General features: G+C 36.1%; 1 protein-coding gene and 1 long non-coding RNA gene across 3 annotated transcripts in view; one reads left to right on the forward strand and one right to left on the reverse strand.

Annotated features, from left to right (window-relative positions):
- C1QTNF7 (C1q and TNF related 7) overlaps positions 1-16,388 on the forward strand; it is a 146,509-nt gene that overhangs the window by 64,260 nt on the left and 65,861 nt on the right. Inside the window, exon 1 of one of the 2 annotated variants that reach the window (XM_072620302.1) lies at positions 179-504. The exons of the other annotated variant lie outside the window; for it this stretch is intronic. The gene's annotated coding sequence lies outside the window, so the exon portion shown is untranslated. Of the gene's footprint in view, positions 1-178; positions 505-16,388 lie in introns of those variants that run through there. 2 annotated transcript variants of the gene reach the window in all.
- LOC140511252 (uncharacterized) overlaps positions 10,452-16,388 on the reverse strand; it is a 52,677-nt gene continuing 46,740 nt past the window's right edge. The window contains exon 5 of the long non-coding RNA XR_011969481.1: positions 10,452-10,641. This is a non-coding gene — a long non-coding RNA (uncharacterized lncRNA). The remainder of the gene's footprint in view (positions 10,642-16,388) is intronic.

Consider the following 16,388-nt stretch of genomic DNA (forward strand, 5'->3'; position numbering starts at 1 on the left):
TAAAAAAACAAGCAAAATGGTCCTTGGAGATATGTCAAAAAACAGATTCCTGGTTATTTGGGAGTTGTTTGGGGGTTTTTCATGCCAAAGAGATCAGAGTGGTGTTTTATTTGAAGTATTACGGTTTGCTAATGTCAGTTGTGCAGACTGTCTGTGTTGTTGCTCAAGGAGGAATTCCGTTATGAGCCAACAGATATAGTAGGATATTTACTCTCCTTAGAGTGTTCAAGGAATGCTTCTTCAGGACTCAACCCACCGGGAAAGTTTTTGTCAGTGGAGCCAAACCCTATGCCTGCCGCTTCACAATCTCTCAACAACCTATGTCCCTCCTCCCCCAGGGTCTGGGGAAATTTTTTGGAGAGCAAATCAGGAAATTACTTATCATTCGGAACCAGTGGAGAGTTATGAGTGCCTGCCTGCTGACATGAAGGGCTTTTGAACCGCGTCACATCTGTACACACTATAATTCAAAGGCTTCAGTTACTGGAAGGTCTGGGGAGCCATGTAAGTAAACAGCTGAAAGAAACCCTCCTCCAGTTTTTTTTTAAATTTGGGGATACATGTTCAAGAATGAAGCCTTCTGGCTAACATCTATGTTACTTCTGTCTTGATCTTCTGAGAGTGTGGGATGGTATTCTTTGAGGAGGGAGGGGGTTGATGCATGTACTCTAGCGCTCAGTTCTCCACAGGGAAAGCACTGCTGGTCATCAGCTATAATAGACATGGAGATGGGGAGGGGGAGCAGGAGCTGAAAACTTCCCCCTTCTTGTTTCCTGCAATCCAATTTCGTGAGCTACACTCCCTCTGGCAGCCAATTCTCCTAACTCCTGACCCAGGAAAGGACACTGCATTTAACAAGACTGTGATACAGGGTCAAGGACCTATGAAAGCAAACAACAGTGGCTTATTATGTGGACACTGATATATTGAGTTGTCAGTGAGTCATAAACAGAAGGATCCAAGGTGGAAGAGAAAAGGTGTGATGTCTTTTCTATGCCATAAGGGATTGACAAAATGTTTTTCTAATTTACCAATAAAATAATCTTTTTAGAGTATCTGCATATTCCCCCACAATATAGAACAGATGTCAGACCCACTTTTCTGTACCTTGAATTCCTATTTTAGAGTCACTGACAGCTCCATATATCAGTGTTATGTAATAAGACTATCACTTACTTTCATGTATAATGGCCCCTAAGTGGTGTCACCTCTGCCCCAGGACGCTTACCTCATAAGAAAAGGAAGGACCAGTGAACTTTCCCTCTCATCATGGAGTCCCACTTTGTTTCCCATGTTGTGCACATGAATTTGTAGTTTCTAGCAATCATGAGTGGATAATTACCCACAATACATATGCCTGTGCTCTCCTAAAGCCTGGAAAGCTTTTTAAAAATTAAAATACACCATAGATGGCTATTAATATAAGTGATAAGTTGTCCAAGTATACCTTTATTACTTCCCCAACAATACAGTGCATAACAGTACATTTCCTTCCGATGTTATTGCAAGGTAAAGCGTGATAGTTATTAAGTTTCTGCTGGATATAAGGATTGGACCCAGAATTGAATTGGAATAAGGACTTCTCAGGTGAGGAAACCTCATCTACCAATCCAAGTCAGCATCTTTTCTACAGCTGATATCTAGATCCCAATTAGTGGGATAAAGAATCCGTTAAGAGGTTACATTACTAATCAACTTCCCCCTGCATATTTTCATGGGACTTGGCATGATTATCATATTTTACATAAAATGCAAATTTCAATAGTGTGAATTTGAGTACATAGAACCCCTTTATGGGATTCATTATCTACACAAATCAAGAACAAGCTGTATAATCATAAGGAGTTGCCTAAATACCAGGAGGTTGCTCAGGATCACACATCCTAGATGTATCAAAGCAATGACTTCATGGCATGAGGCTAGTTTTCCATCTACTATGACACATTGCATCTCACATTATTCTTTTTAGTGGCCAATTCACATAAAGGGTTGGAGTTGCTGAGTATGTAGGTAATAATTAGAACTACTGTAGATTTTTAGAAACTTTTCATTGTTTCTTCTCAATGAATCTTAAAACTTCAGTGTTCCTTCCCTATACCTTTCCAGCTGAATGTGGTGCTGCTAGGTGATGTAGTGGATAGAGCACCAGTGCAGGAGTCAGGAGGACCTGAGTTCAAATCTCATCTCAGACACTTGATACTCACTACCTGTGTGACCTTGAGCAAGTCACTTAACCCCAATTGCCTCATCCTGGGTCATATCCAGGCATCCTGATGAATATCTGGTCACTGGATTCAGATGGCTCTGCAGGAGAAGTGAGGCTGGTGACCTGCACAGCCCTCCCTCACTCAAAACAAAGTCAAATGCAAGTCATGTCATTATTTCTCTGATGGCATGGTCTTCTTCGGCAACAAAGAACGAGCACACACATCCAGCTGAATAGCCATAACCTCTCTTTCAGTCTTATATCTTTCCCTTGCCTCTCTATAAACCTTTCAAAACATCTTGATCTTTCCCAGCTTTAATTCCAGTTGACATTTCACTTTTTTTCCCTAAAGTTCTAACTTTTGGCTCACACTCCCCCACACCCTGTAGTGATGAGGCTTGGCTTTCTCCTTCTAGGTTAGTAATTGTCATCAAGAGCCTAAGGTCTGTTGGAGGGTAGGAGGCTTGAAAATGTATTATATTTAAGTTTGAGATAATGAGCAATAGCAGACTACTGTCTATCACTAACCAACTCATAGACAAAATTAATTCCATGGGCTAATGTTCGCTAATAGTAGTAGATTCTATGTCTGTAGAATACCTTGTAGTTTTTAAGATGTTTTCCTCATGCCAATTCCATGAGGTATAAATAATATTATCACTAATTTACAAATGAAAAGACTAAAACTCAAGTGACTTACCCAAGGTCACACAGCTAGGTAAGTGTCAAGGCTAAGACTTGAGCTCATGTCTCCTTACTCTACAACCAGCTCTCTTGGTATTGCATGGCAGCATACCAACAGTCTTCACTCACCATGAATCCAAACAATAAAATACTATTCTAACACAGACAACCAAGTTGATTGTTCATATTTTAAATGGGTGATGTACTCTATGTCAGGTCTTACTCAACATTTTATCCCCAGTATATCATCAAGTGCTTTTACAAATACTTCAATGATTTTATAGTTTCATTTATGTGAGTGCTTCTTTCATGGTATAGCTCACAATTCATTTATACATTCTCAGATCCTACATGGTTCTTGTCTGTGTTTCTCTGTTCTCCTTAGAAAAGCTACCCAATGCACCATCTTTTGATATTGAGTGGATACATGTGCAGCATTTGATTTATTCAACTATCCCAACCATCATCTAATATCTCTGTGCTATTTCTTCATACCTCATTTTCCATATGCTTAATAGCCTTAAATATTTATTTTAATTTATGTGGACATTATCTGGCTAATGTTGAATGATAGCTGGCTAATGTTGAACATTAGCCTGTGAAATAATAACAGTAGTAACAGTAATGGAGCATATTTGTATGGCTCCTCCATGTCTAGACCCACCGTGTAAGGGATCATAGTGGAGCCCTGTGGCCTTAGCCCCCTATAACTCCAAGACAGTCTTGCTTTGAAACATTCACAGACCTTTGTGCTGACTGCTGGGGCAAATGAGGGGGAGCCAGACAGCCAGCAGAATCAGCTGTGGCTGGAGTTAAGAGGGAAAGGGAAAGCTCCTTTTCTCAATATTATTTTAATCTGAAGGAAGAAAAAAATAAAAAGCTCAGAGACCATAGTCGTTGTAGCATCTTGTTTTTTTTTAAGTCTAAACTTGTGACCTTCTCTAAAATAGCTTAATATATAAAATACAACATATATTTCAATTATTATATATAATATTAACATATGTCATATTAATAACATATGTGACATATTTCAACTGCACTCTAGGGTCAAATAAAGCATTATTTCCAACCCTTTAGGCAGTGTAAGTAAAGTTATCATCTTACAGATGATAAAAGTTATTAGACCACAGTTACTTGACTAGGGGCAGCTAGATGGCTTAGAGGGTAGAATGCTGAGCCTGGAGTCAGGAAGATCTGAGTTTGAATGTGGACTCAGACACTTACTAGCTGTGTGACTCTGAGCACTCAACCCCATTTGCCTGAGTTTCCACATCTATAAAATGAGCTGGGGAAGGAACTGGCAAACCACTCTGCTATCTCTGCCAAAAAGACCCCAGGAAGGGTCACAAACAGTCAGACATGACTGAAAAATGACTAAACAGAAACAACAGCAAGCAGGGCTAGTCATAGCCAGAGCCAGAATTCCACAGCAGGTCTCCTAAATCCATGTTCAGCACTTCCCATTATACAGCTGGGCTATTTTTGTCTTCAAATACATTTTTATCCAAAATTTCCCAAATTGTGTTCCATCGATGAGTGGAATTCTATACCATGTGACTAAGAGTTTGGGAGAGGGCACAGAATGGGGAATGTCAATATTATTTTTCCTTCTAAGATGTTAAATATGAAAGTACATGTGTATGGATCAAAACAAGTTTATCACATATGGCAGAACTTTAGTTTGAAAATAGGTTCGAATTGATCTATTTTGTTCCAAAACCTCCCAGGGCTGCAGATATTCCAACAACTTCATTCTCACTCCACCCCAGCATTTATAGATTCTGTCAAAATGTTTCAAGCCCAAAAGTGCCCTGCGGCCAAATTAGTTTGGGAAACTCTGTTTTAATTCCTTGTTTGGGTTCTCTCTGGGTCCATATCATCTCCAAAGTATGACAGCCTTCTGACCTACCCTTCTAAGTATGACAACATCCATCACTTTGACTGCATTTGGTCCTTTCAACACAATGAAATAGATGGAACCATTCCATGCGATATGTAAGCCATAAACTTTCCTCACAGCACCCAGAAATTTGTAGTTGCTGCTTTGCTATATGATATTTACTGCTTTTTTGTTTCTTGGGGAAAGCAATCAAATTCAGCAAACATTATGCACCTTTGGTATGCAGCTCTGTGGTAAGCATTGTTATTGTTCAGTCATGTCCAACTCTTTGTGACCCCATTTGGAGTTTTCTTGGTAAAGATAATGGAGTGGTTTGCCATTTCTTTCTCTAGCTCATTTTACAGGTGAGGAAACTGAGGCAAGCCAGGGTTAAGTAACTTGCCTAGAGTCACACAGCCAGTAAGTATCTAAAATTGGATGTAAACTAAGGTCTTCTTGACTCCAGGTCAAGTATTCGATTCACTGTGCCACCTAACTACCCAGAAAGGATCCCTGCTGTGTGGAATTTATATTTTAATAAGGAATATAAAACATTCATAAATAACTTCATGCAAGAATATAAACTATTCTCACCTTATGTATAGATAACTATGAAGCTATTACTTTAAATTCTGTAAATGGTTGTCTGTGCATTTTCATATTTCTTATCAGAACACTAACTCTACAAGACGAGAGATTATGTCTTACTTGTTCTCATATTGCTTTCAGTGTCTAGCATAGAGCTGTATACCAAAGGTGCATAATAAATATTTGCTGAGTTTCATGTTTTCATTACACATGATATGAATATGAAATGTGAAATATGAACATGGATTATGCAGGTTATCTGCCTAAATACAAAGTATCACATGAAGTCTGAGAAAACTTGGATGGACAACAGTTTGTGTGGAAAAGATTTGTGGGTTTTAGTTGATTATGAGCTCAGTGTGAATCAGCAATGCAATATAGCTCCCAAAAGAGTTACTGAAATCTTAAACTGCACAAATAGAGGTTGTGTTCACATAAGGGAAGCAATGATCCTGCTATGCTCTGACCTGGTCAGGACATATCTGGAAGGAGAATTATGTTCAATTTTGGGTATCACTTATAACCAGTGGCTGAAGTTTCCCCATAACTCTCCAGAATCACACATTCCAAGTCCAATCCTGGGGGATGATCCAAAAGTATCATTTTCTTGGTTTGGCTTTTTATATCCTACCTGGAGTTTATTGGGGTCCTTAACCTGGGGCCATGAACTTGATTTTTAAAGCCATTTTGATTTAAACATAGTTGGTTCATTTTATACTGCCATGTATTTTATTTTGAGCATTTTGAGAATAGTTTCATCAGTTTTACCAGACTGCCAAATAGGTCTGTGGCACCAAAAAAGGTCAAGAACTTCCACTCTAGTAAATCTTTAAATATAACTCCTGTACAATCACTCATAATAAGAAATATGTATCAGGTGTTGATTATTTCACCCCACAGAAAATATAGAAGACTTATCTAATGGAGAATGGAATAGATTATAGATTTATGTAAATTCCCTATACAAAAGAGCCATAGATGCCTATAAACAGAACAACCCCCCCCAAAAAAATCCATCAGGCTCTCAAAGAACAACATGAATTTATTAATAGACACAGAAAACTTATAAATCACTCACAGTAAAAGCAAACACATTTTTGGGATACAAAACAAGCAACCACTTTCCCATTATAGCCCAGCACTATTCAAATAAATCACAGTAGTAGCAAAAGGTTTGCAAAATCCTAGTCCCTTGTTTTGTCAAATTACTGGTTTCCTTTACTTCTTTTCTGAGTATGCAGACTATATGGATAATACTCTTCTTTCTCCAAAAGAGAGGATTGTTCATAAAATTCCCTTTTTCCTCTAGAAGAGCTGATCAGCAAACTCTTGAACAAGGGAGTGTTGACAGTTGGGGTGAACTTTGTGTGCCTAAGGTTGGCACTGCCCAGGATCTCTCTACTCTGTATCTAGAAGGCTAGATGTAGGTCGGGATCATGATGCCAGGAAGATAAAAACTTCTATTACACATGAGGTTATGGTTTAGGAGCAGCATCCAAGAATTTCTTTCTCAGGCTAAGCAGGCATAGACATGTCTGTTTCTGCCATCTGCTACTGTAGGAAATTTATTTGTGATGTCATCTCTCAAGATGGGAAAGTTCACTCTTGGGATCTCTTCTCTTAAACCTCTTGAGTAAGCTCATGAGAATCCCACGTGTTTTTGTCCAAAAACAGCCATTACCAGTTCCTTGGATTTAGAATAGGAAGAGAGAAAGACCACATATGCGCAAGGTTCCTTCTCTCCCAGACCTCTATACCTTATCAACTGAATACTACTATACGAATACTACACTAGTCCAATACTACTCAATACCAATCTACTGAATTCTAATCTGTTCTCTGAATGGGGGAATTTTTTTTCAAAGCAAAAAAGGCTGAAAGCAGGATGTTATTTTCCTTTGTAGACTAGTACACAGAAGCAGGAGCATATCCTTATGTGTCCCAAGCAGTCAATCACTCTGGGACCAGCCCTTGTCATCAGAAACCAACAAGAATTATAGTCATATTCTATTACATGCATATACCAGTTTGTTCAGAAATTCCCCATTCAGTGGGCATATTTTGTTTCCAGAATTGTTATTTGAAATAATGCTAATAAGAACATTTTGGTGCATAAGGGTCTTTTATTGCTCCATAGGATATAATCCGAATGGTTTAATAGGCCAGAGTATATGAAAAATTTAGTATTTTTCTTGTGTGGCTCCAAATTCTTTTCCAGAATGACTGAACTAATTCACAATTTCACCAGCTATATTTTAGTATGACTATTTTCCTACAACCCTGACAACATTGAATTTTTCTCTCTTTTACCATCTTTCTCAGTTGGATAAGTGTGGAATCATCCCTCAGAGTTGTTTTAATTTGTATATCTCTTATTTGTGATTTTGAAAATGTGTCAGGGGGTTTAAAATGGTTTGTATTCATCCTTTTGAAAAGTAGTTATGTAATTTGACTATTTGTCTAATAGAGAATGGAATAAATTCTATATTTGTACTAACTCCCTATAGATTTTGAATGTCATGTTTTTGTCAGAGATATTTAATACAATGACTTTTTAATCTGTATATTTTCTTATAATTCTAGATGAACTGATTTTATTTATGTAACATACCTTTTAAATCTTATATGATGAAAAGTGATTAGTCTTTGTCTCTTTAATCAAAATTATAATTATTTCTTTCTCTAACCACAGTTTTAAAAGATAGACTTTTCATTCTTCTCTAATTTTTTTTATGTCGTGACTTTATGTTTAGACAATTTATGCATCTAGTATAAGTAGTATGAAGTATTGGTCTAAATTTGTCTTCTACCAAACTGTTATCCAGTTTTCCTAGCAGTTATTGTTGAATAAGAACTATCTTCCTTAATAATTCAAGTTATTGGGCTTAAAGAACAGTAAACAATTGTATGCATTTATTTCTAGTTCTTATCTAATCTAGTCCACTGATTTACTTTTTATTTTTGTACATATGGTGGTTTTAATTTCTGCTTTGTAATGTAATGTAAGATCTGATAACAGCTCCTTTCATTCCTATTTTTTCCATTATTCTCCTTGAAAATTTTATTCTTCTTTTTTGTAAATTACATTATTTAAATAGCACTGTCATTTTTATTAAACTAGTATGATCCACAGAAAAATACTAAATATTTCTCCACATAGTTAGGTCTCATTTTATTTTGTGGGGGAAAAAGTTGTTTGGCAATTGAATATATAGGTATCTTGGATCTTGACAGAAAGTAGCAGATTTAAAAATATACTTTGTTATTTTAAATGAAATTTCTTTAAGTCTTCTACCAAGTGCTTATCAATCAAATACAGAAGTGATTATGATATTTGTGGACTTTGTTTTCAGCTCTTTTACTAAAGCATATTGTTTTTTATTCCTCTAGAGTATTATAAGTAAATTATATTGTCCGCAAGCAAAGTATCATAGAACATAGTATCAAAGTATCAAAGAACATAGGCATGTTCTTTGCCTATTTGTATTTTCTTTGTTTGTTTCCCTTCTGCAGTTTTCATTTCAAGTATTATGTTGAATAATAGTGGAAATAGCAGGCATCCTGGTTTCATCCCAGTTTTATTGAGATAGCTTCCAGTTGTTTTCCATTACAGATAATGCTAACACTTACTTTTGGATAAAAGGTTTTTATAATATTAAAGAATAGCCCTTCCAATTTGTTAACATTTTGAAACATTTTCAGCATAGATGCTATATCTCTTCGAAGTTTCTATATCTATTGATAGAATCATGAGAATTTGTTGTTTTTCTTATTAGTATGATTTATTATGTTAATAGTCTTCCCAGTGTTGAATCATCCATGCATTCCTGGTATAAATCCAACTGGGTCATAATGAATAATTTTTGGATATATTTCTGTAGCCTCTTTGTTGATATTTTTTCTTCAGATTCTGCTAGTGATTTTGAGCTATATGGTTCTCTTTCTCCATTTTGTCCCTACCAGGTTTGGGTATCAGAACAATATTTATTTCACAAAGGTTTGGTAGGGTGTCTTTCTTCTTTCTTTCTCTCTTGAGAATAGCATAGATATTATCTGGTCTTGAAATGCTTGGGAGAATTCATTTTAAATCCATATGGACCCTGATTTTTCTCCCCTGTGGAAAATACTTTGTGAATTGCTAAATTTATTTTTCTGAGATGGGATTATTTAGATTTTTCAATTTCCTGCCCTGTTAATCTGAGTATTTTATAATTTTGTAAATATCTAATTATTTTTGCTTACCTTTTCAATTTTTTGATATATGCTTGCACTATCAATTTCTGATAATTTTATTATTTCCTCTCTGCTGTTAGTTTCACATTTCTCATTTTTTTATCCTGGTAATTTGGTTTTGTTGGTTTTTAGCATGTTTCATATACAATACTTGAGTCCTGGTATTGGGCTGACTTCATGGAGAATCTTCTGTCCACTATACCACACTGTCTCTGTCCCTTCTTATAACTTTATTTAAATCTATTATTGATTTCCTCCACTACTCTGGAGGTTCTTGTCATAAATGCATTCCCATTTATAGCATGGGAAGGTCTAATTGTTACTTTAACATTATTAATTTTTTCTAGAGTTTCTCATTTTGTTTTATTTAATCATTAACTCATTTTTAGAGGGTCTTTTTTTTTTTCTTTGCTCATATCTTAAGTTTCTCTGTTGGTTTTTCTGTGAGGTTTTCTCCATGATTATATCTTTCCTTTCACTACCTTTTTTGCTCTTCTTTACTTTATTCAGCATATTTCCTTTTTATTTTAAGATTATTAAGGAGAACTGAGCTTATGCAAAGTCACACTTCTTTTTTCCAGAAAGACATTTTCTGGACAAACTATACCGTAAGACAAACTATACTATATACTCAAAGAAAGGTGATCAGAACAATGAGGACTGAAGATGAAGGCATATGAGACTAGGTCTTAAGAACTAGACATGATTAGTCAGGAGGAGATAAGACCCAACGGGAAGAGAGAATCACAAATGTCTTCAAGCATATGAGGAACTGTCACATGAAAGATAAATTAGACTCATTCAGCTTGTCCCCGGAGTATGGAAATATGAGTAACAAATAGAAGCTATAGAAGCCAATAACTTATTTATTTAATTTATTGAAAAACTTTCTAATAATCATAACTGTCCCAAAGTGGAATGAGCTCTCTGCCCCTGGATGTCTTCAAGTATAGGCTATATGACCACTTGTCAAATCCATTATTGAGTTCTACCACTCAAACAATAGCCTAGATGAGATGACTTCTGAGGTGCCTCCAGTTCTGTGATTCTGTGAGACAAAAAATAATTTGCATAGTGAGGGCTTCATGAAGCAGGCATCATTTGAACTGGTCATGTAAAAATGGTTAGGATTTCAGAATGTCACCATGAGGGGTGGAAAAGTAGAGAAGGTATTCCTCATGTAGGGAATGACATGAGTAGACTTAAAGGAAGAAGAATAAGTTGGACATGGAAAGCAGTTAATAGGCCAGTTTGGTTAGAATACATAGATAAAGATATAAAATACTATTATTTTTCTTTTTCTATTTAAAACACACTAATTCAGCAATCATTTACACTAAATAAAACTATATTTTTTAAAAGTTAACTAATGCAATTTTATTGAAATTAGTCTTTACTTCCATTTTATTAACTTTTCCCATATTTATTCTCATCAAAGATAAATTAAGATTTTCTGAACTGAAATTAGAACAACAACAAAAAAAAAGACCTTAGAGATCTTTATTTTAGTGTCTTGCCTTGGAAAAAATACAAATTCTTGAAATCAGAAGAACTGGCTTTGAATCTCATTTCTTTTACTTGATCAGAACTATCTGTATAACCCTAACTGAGTCACCTAGTTTCTCTGAACTTCAGTTTCTTCATATGTAAAATGAAGGATTTGGACAACATCATCTCTAAGGTCCTTGTCTGAATCCTTGCACAATATACATATTTCACAGGGGAGAAAACTGAGCTCCTAGTAGAGTAAATGACTTGCCCCTGGCCATATGTACACACTTCCTAAGAATCATATTGTTTAGAGAACATGAGCCATCATATGTAATTTTTAGGGCTAAATTTTGAATTTTCTGCTTTATTACTTCATGTGGGATTTCAAGTTAGACATTGTGCATATGGTAACAAAGCCAATGTATAACTGCCAGTATATGGTTGATCCAACATTCTGTTACATGAGAGTCATTTGTACTCCTTTAAAAACAATTCGTTTCGAGCTTTCCATTTTTGGAAAGTGGTACATAGCATCTCATTTGTTTCTTTCTGCAGATAGTGAAAAACTGAAGATGAAGTAATCCATGCCAAAGTTGTCTTTTCTTATGAAATTTCCAGATAATTGAGGAAAAACATGTTTTTGGCTTCACATTTACCAATAATTGGTTAAATATTTCATTTAGTTTTTGTAATCACTGTATGAAGGCCTTACCCTATAAAACACAGCCACTATCAAGAAATGGCATTTTATCTACAAGTGAACACACACACACACACAGACACAAAATAATAATAGAAACCATGCTTATTGTTCAGGATTTGGAGGTACATGTGGGTGTATTTGTGTTTTTGCTTTTATTATACAGTTATATTCTTTTCATTATTTGCTTCCCTAATTGAAAATGATGAAAGCTTTCAACAAGAATTCTTCATCTTAGACCCTAAGGCCAATGATTTTAAAATGAAGCACAAAATGAGATGTCCCTAAAAATGATTAAAGGGCTAGAAAAGAGATTGCAATAGATAATAGATTGTAAACTTCAAAGGGGAAATGAGTTGAATTCAGACACTCTAAGCAGAGGAAAGGGCCTCTTTGTGCTGTTGATTACGGGGCAACTAATGTGGCCCAAGGGAAAGAATTCTCTTCTGGAAAGAGGGCATAACCCAAGTCACTTCCCAGAGATTAAAAAAGATGCCGTGCCTAGTCACAATGGAGTTTATGGAACCATCAAATCAAAAGGCCAGCAGACACTGAAAAAGGAGTTTATTGCAAAGCAAAAAAATACAGGATGTTCAGTATGAAGTAAAGAAAATGACTCTATGAGAGGGAGTATTAAATATTGGAGGGATGATGGTTTATCTCATATCAAATCTTCACTCAGGATGGGATCGCCAACTTTGGGTGTTACAACTAACCAGGAGGAGACAATATCTCAGGGACTGAGCATACAGAATTATAAATTAAATAATACAGAATTACTCAACAACAAGGAAAGAAAGAAGAAATGAGAATATCATAGACATATGGAAAATGGCTTATACTCCAGAATGTTCATCTGAAAAGCTGAGCGTGCTCCTCCATGAAAAAAAGATGGGCCTTCAACATGATGAGATAGCTTTAATCATACTTTCATAGAAAACTAGAGATGTTTAGGACCTTTTCAGTATAAGTACAATAGAAGAAACATAATGCAGGTAATAAAGGCTAAAAAGTCCATATAGCATGAAAAAGATAGATGATTATCCAGTGTTCACATGCTACAAGAAAGAAACAAGACTATTGCCCTTTAGGAGGCTTTTTAGCGTCATCTCATCCTCTCTCTGCTGCCTCAGAATTGCCTCAGTCCCAGACAATAAAGTTTGTATTTTATTTATCTTTGTATCTCCACTTGAGTCTAGCACAATGTCCTGCACATGAATACAAAGATCAGTTATAGGAATTTTGCTTATCATAGAAAAAAAACTGTGGGACAATTCATCTCTCTTTGTACCTCCCTCAGCACCAGATACGGCGATCTGTACACAGAGAACACCTTCAAAATGCTTGGTGAATTGAAAATTGCATTGAATTTCCATGAAAGGGTTTCACGTGGAGTTCTGGCCAACTGTTCTCATTTTTCACTGAGAAACAGTATGAAGAAAATTGAACTTTTTAACTCAAGCTCCAATAAAGGAATATGAGTTGTTGAAAATTATTATTAGACATGAAAATGAATTCCTGGGAGAAGATGCGAAAACGTTTTCTTGAAAGGTCTATCAGACATTTCATCACATGCTTCATATGGCTGTGTTGTGGTCCTTCATGAAAGAGAAGAGACTAGCATGTCTCAAAAGACAAATATTTTTATAGCTACAAAAATTACAGATTACCAGTTCAATTGTCTTAAACACCAGTCCGGAACAAGCGCATAATATTAGAAACAATTATATCTAGATTGAGTGGATGGGTAATGGTCAGTCAAACTAACCAGTTAGATAATGATCCCTTACTTTTGTGTGTAAAACTTTATAGCTTTCAAAACATTTTCACATATAATGATTCATTTTTGCCTAAAGATAATACTGATAGATACGGTGTGTATTATTACACCCATTTTACAAATGAGAAAACTGAAGCTAAACTGAGTAGAATGACCTCTCCTGGAGTCCCGTAGTTAATAAATGGTAGATTCAGACCACAGACTTAGTCTACTGCTTTTTCCTCTAAACTGCAATGCATATAAATATATATGTGCATGTATGTGTATATGCATATACACACACATATATGTACATACACACATATATATATCTTCAATATTCAATGTTTCAAGTTATTTATGATAATTTAACTATATGTAGTACCTTACAAAGTGCTTTCCAAACATTATCTCATTCAAAAATTATACCAATTCTGTTAGGGAGCTACTACAGGAATTCAGGTGGTGCAATAGAGTGCCAGGTCTATAGTCATGAAAACCTGAGTTCAAATCCATCCTTAGACACTTGTTAGCTGTGTGATTCTGGCCAAGTTACATAACTTGTTTGCCTTAGTTTCCTCATCTGCCAAATGACCTAGAGAAGGAAATGGCAACACCAAGCTAGTATCTTTGCTAAGTAAACCTCAAATGGGGTCATGAACAGTTAGACAAGACTGAAACAACTGAGTTATACCAGGCATCCCAATTTTATGGCCATGGTCACACAGCCAATGACTGTGCGAAACAGGATTTGAACACAGATTTTCATGACTCTGAGCTTAGCACTCTATCCATTATACTATACTGTCATTTGACTTGGTACACATACAGTATACATCACATATACAAAGTGTTAAATAGACTTCTAAAAAATTTAGTCGAACCACAGAGATATCAATGGTTCCTGTTATTGTCGTACTTGTTGAGTTGTTTTCAGTTGTGTCTGCCTCTCTGTGACCCCATTTGGGGTTTGCTTGGCCAAGATAGGTTTGTCGTTTCCTTCTCCAGCTCATTTGACAGATGAGGAAAGTGAGGGAAACAGGATTAAATGACTTTCCCAGGGTCACACAGCCAGTATGTGTCTGAGGCCAGATTTGAACTCAGGGAGATAAGGCTTCTTGACTACAGGCCTGGCACTCTGTCCACATGAGTGGCTCCTACTTTCATTTATATTCATTTGGATTTTTAAGTATAATATCCTACCCCATTTTCACTACTACCTTTGTGAGTACACCTGGGGCCTTAAAATTCCCAAGCTATCAGCATGAACGCATTACAGAATAAACCTATTGGCTATGAAATTATCAAGCAAATAGATCTTCTCTGCTGGGTGTAACTGTTTTACACATGCATATGCCAAGATGCTTCCATTTTAGTACTCATCACATTATCTTAGCAAACTTTACAAAAATATCTGAGAAGAGTTTGTTTTTCAAGCTGTGCCATGCCATCAGCTTGTAAGTTGTTACAAAACAGTGTCAACACTGTTGTTTGGGGACATGAGGGGGAAAAAGTGACTTCAGTATTAGCTGTTAACTGATAGAATTCCTAGAATTTATGCACTGCGTCCTACTTGGGAGAATTGCAAAATAGGACATTTATCATAATACTTCCCCCATTATGCTATAAAAACCAAGATTTAATAGGTTAAAAAATAAAGGAGCAATATCTTTCCATATCCTTTCTCAGTCATTATGTCCATGCATTATCACTGTCCCACATACAAAAAAGTTATCAGATCTTCTCTAAATCTTCCACTCCATCCTTTAAGACCTGTCTGAAGTCCCAGACCGCTCCCCCGCCACACACTGTTTTTCTAAGATCATTGATGTAGAACTGCAAGGGCCATTAAAATTCATTTATCCCAACCTTCTCATTTAACAAAGGAGGAAATCAAAACCTAGATAAGTTGACTTACCCAAGGTCACACAGAGAATAAGAGGCAAAGCCAGGATGCAAAATGATGTCCGTTGACCCACATACACAAGATTTCTTTTGATCTTTTTCTTCTCTAGACACTACATTTTAAACTTATTATTTTTTATTAAATATTATTATTAAAATAATACAATTATTTTATTATTATATTTTAGTTATCACCACTGACTTTCCTAGCTTCTGAGCTATTTCTTCCTTCCTATTCATTGTCAATATTCTGGAAGATGTAATTCAATTTGACATATATTTATTAAGTGTCCATCATGTGCAAGGCACTCTGAGTCACACTTACTTCCTCAATTTTCCCACTGTCCATTCTCTTTTCGACCCTCTACAATCTGCCTTCTGCCTCACCCAAAATACTAAAACTGTCGTAGTGAAAGTCACTAGTCTTGAATGGCATTTTCCCTGATCTTCCTCTCACATTTAGTGCCATGTATCTTTGTGTAGCCCCTGACACCACAGAGCACATCCTCCTTTAAGTTGTACTTTCTTGACTCTGTGGCCGTCAAGGTTCTGTTCTTCTCTGTCCTTCTGCTAACCACTTTGACAACTCTCTTTTCCTCTTTCTGCTTCCTTTTCCCCATCCCTAGTCACAGACTCAGTTTGATTCAGTGATCATTCATTGTGTCTTCTATATATTGTACCAGATGCTGGAGATACAAGAACAAAGGAAAAACAGTGCCAACTCTTAAGGAATTTGTATTCTCCTAGGGGATACAACATGTACACAGAAAAATCTAAGGGGAGAGAGAGAGAGAGAGAGAGAGAGAGACAGACAGACAGACAGACTCTTGACTCTTGAGGAAAGCTTCCCAGAGGGGAACAGCCTCTGAAATGAACCTCAAAGAATTCTAAGAATTTTGAGAGGCAGATGTGGTAGGTGGGAGTGCATTACAGGTATGCA

This window comes from Notamacropus eugenii, chromosome 6 (genome assembly GCF_028372415.1).
Source record: "Notamacropus eugenii isolate mMacEug1 chromosome 6, mMacEug1.pri_v2, whole genome shotgun sequence".
Taxonomy (NCBI): domain Eukaryota; kingdom Metazoa; phylum Chordata; class Mammalia; order Diprotodontia; family Macropodidae; genus Notamacropus; species Notamacropus eugenii.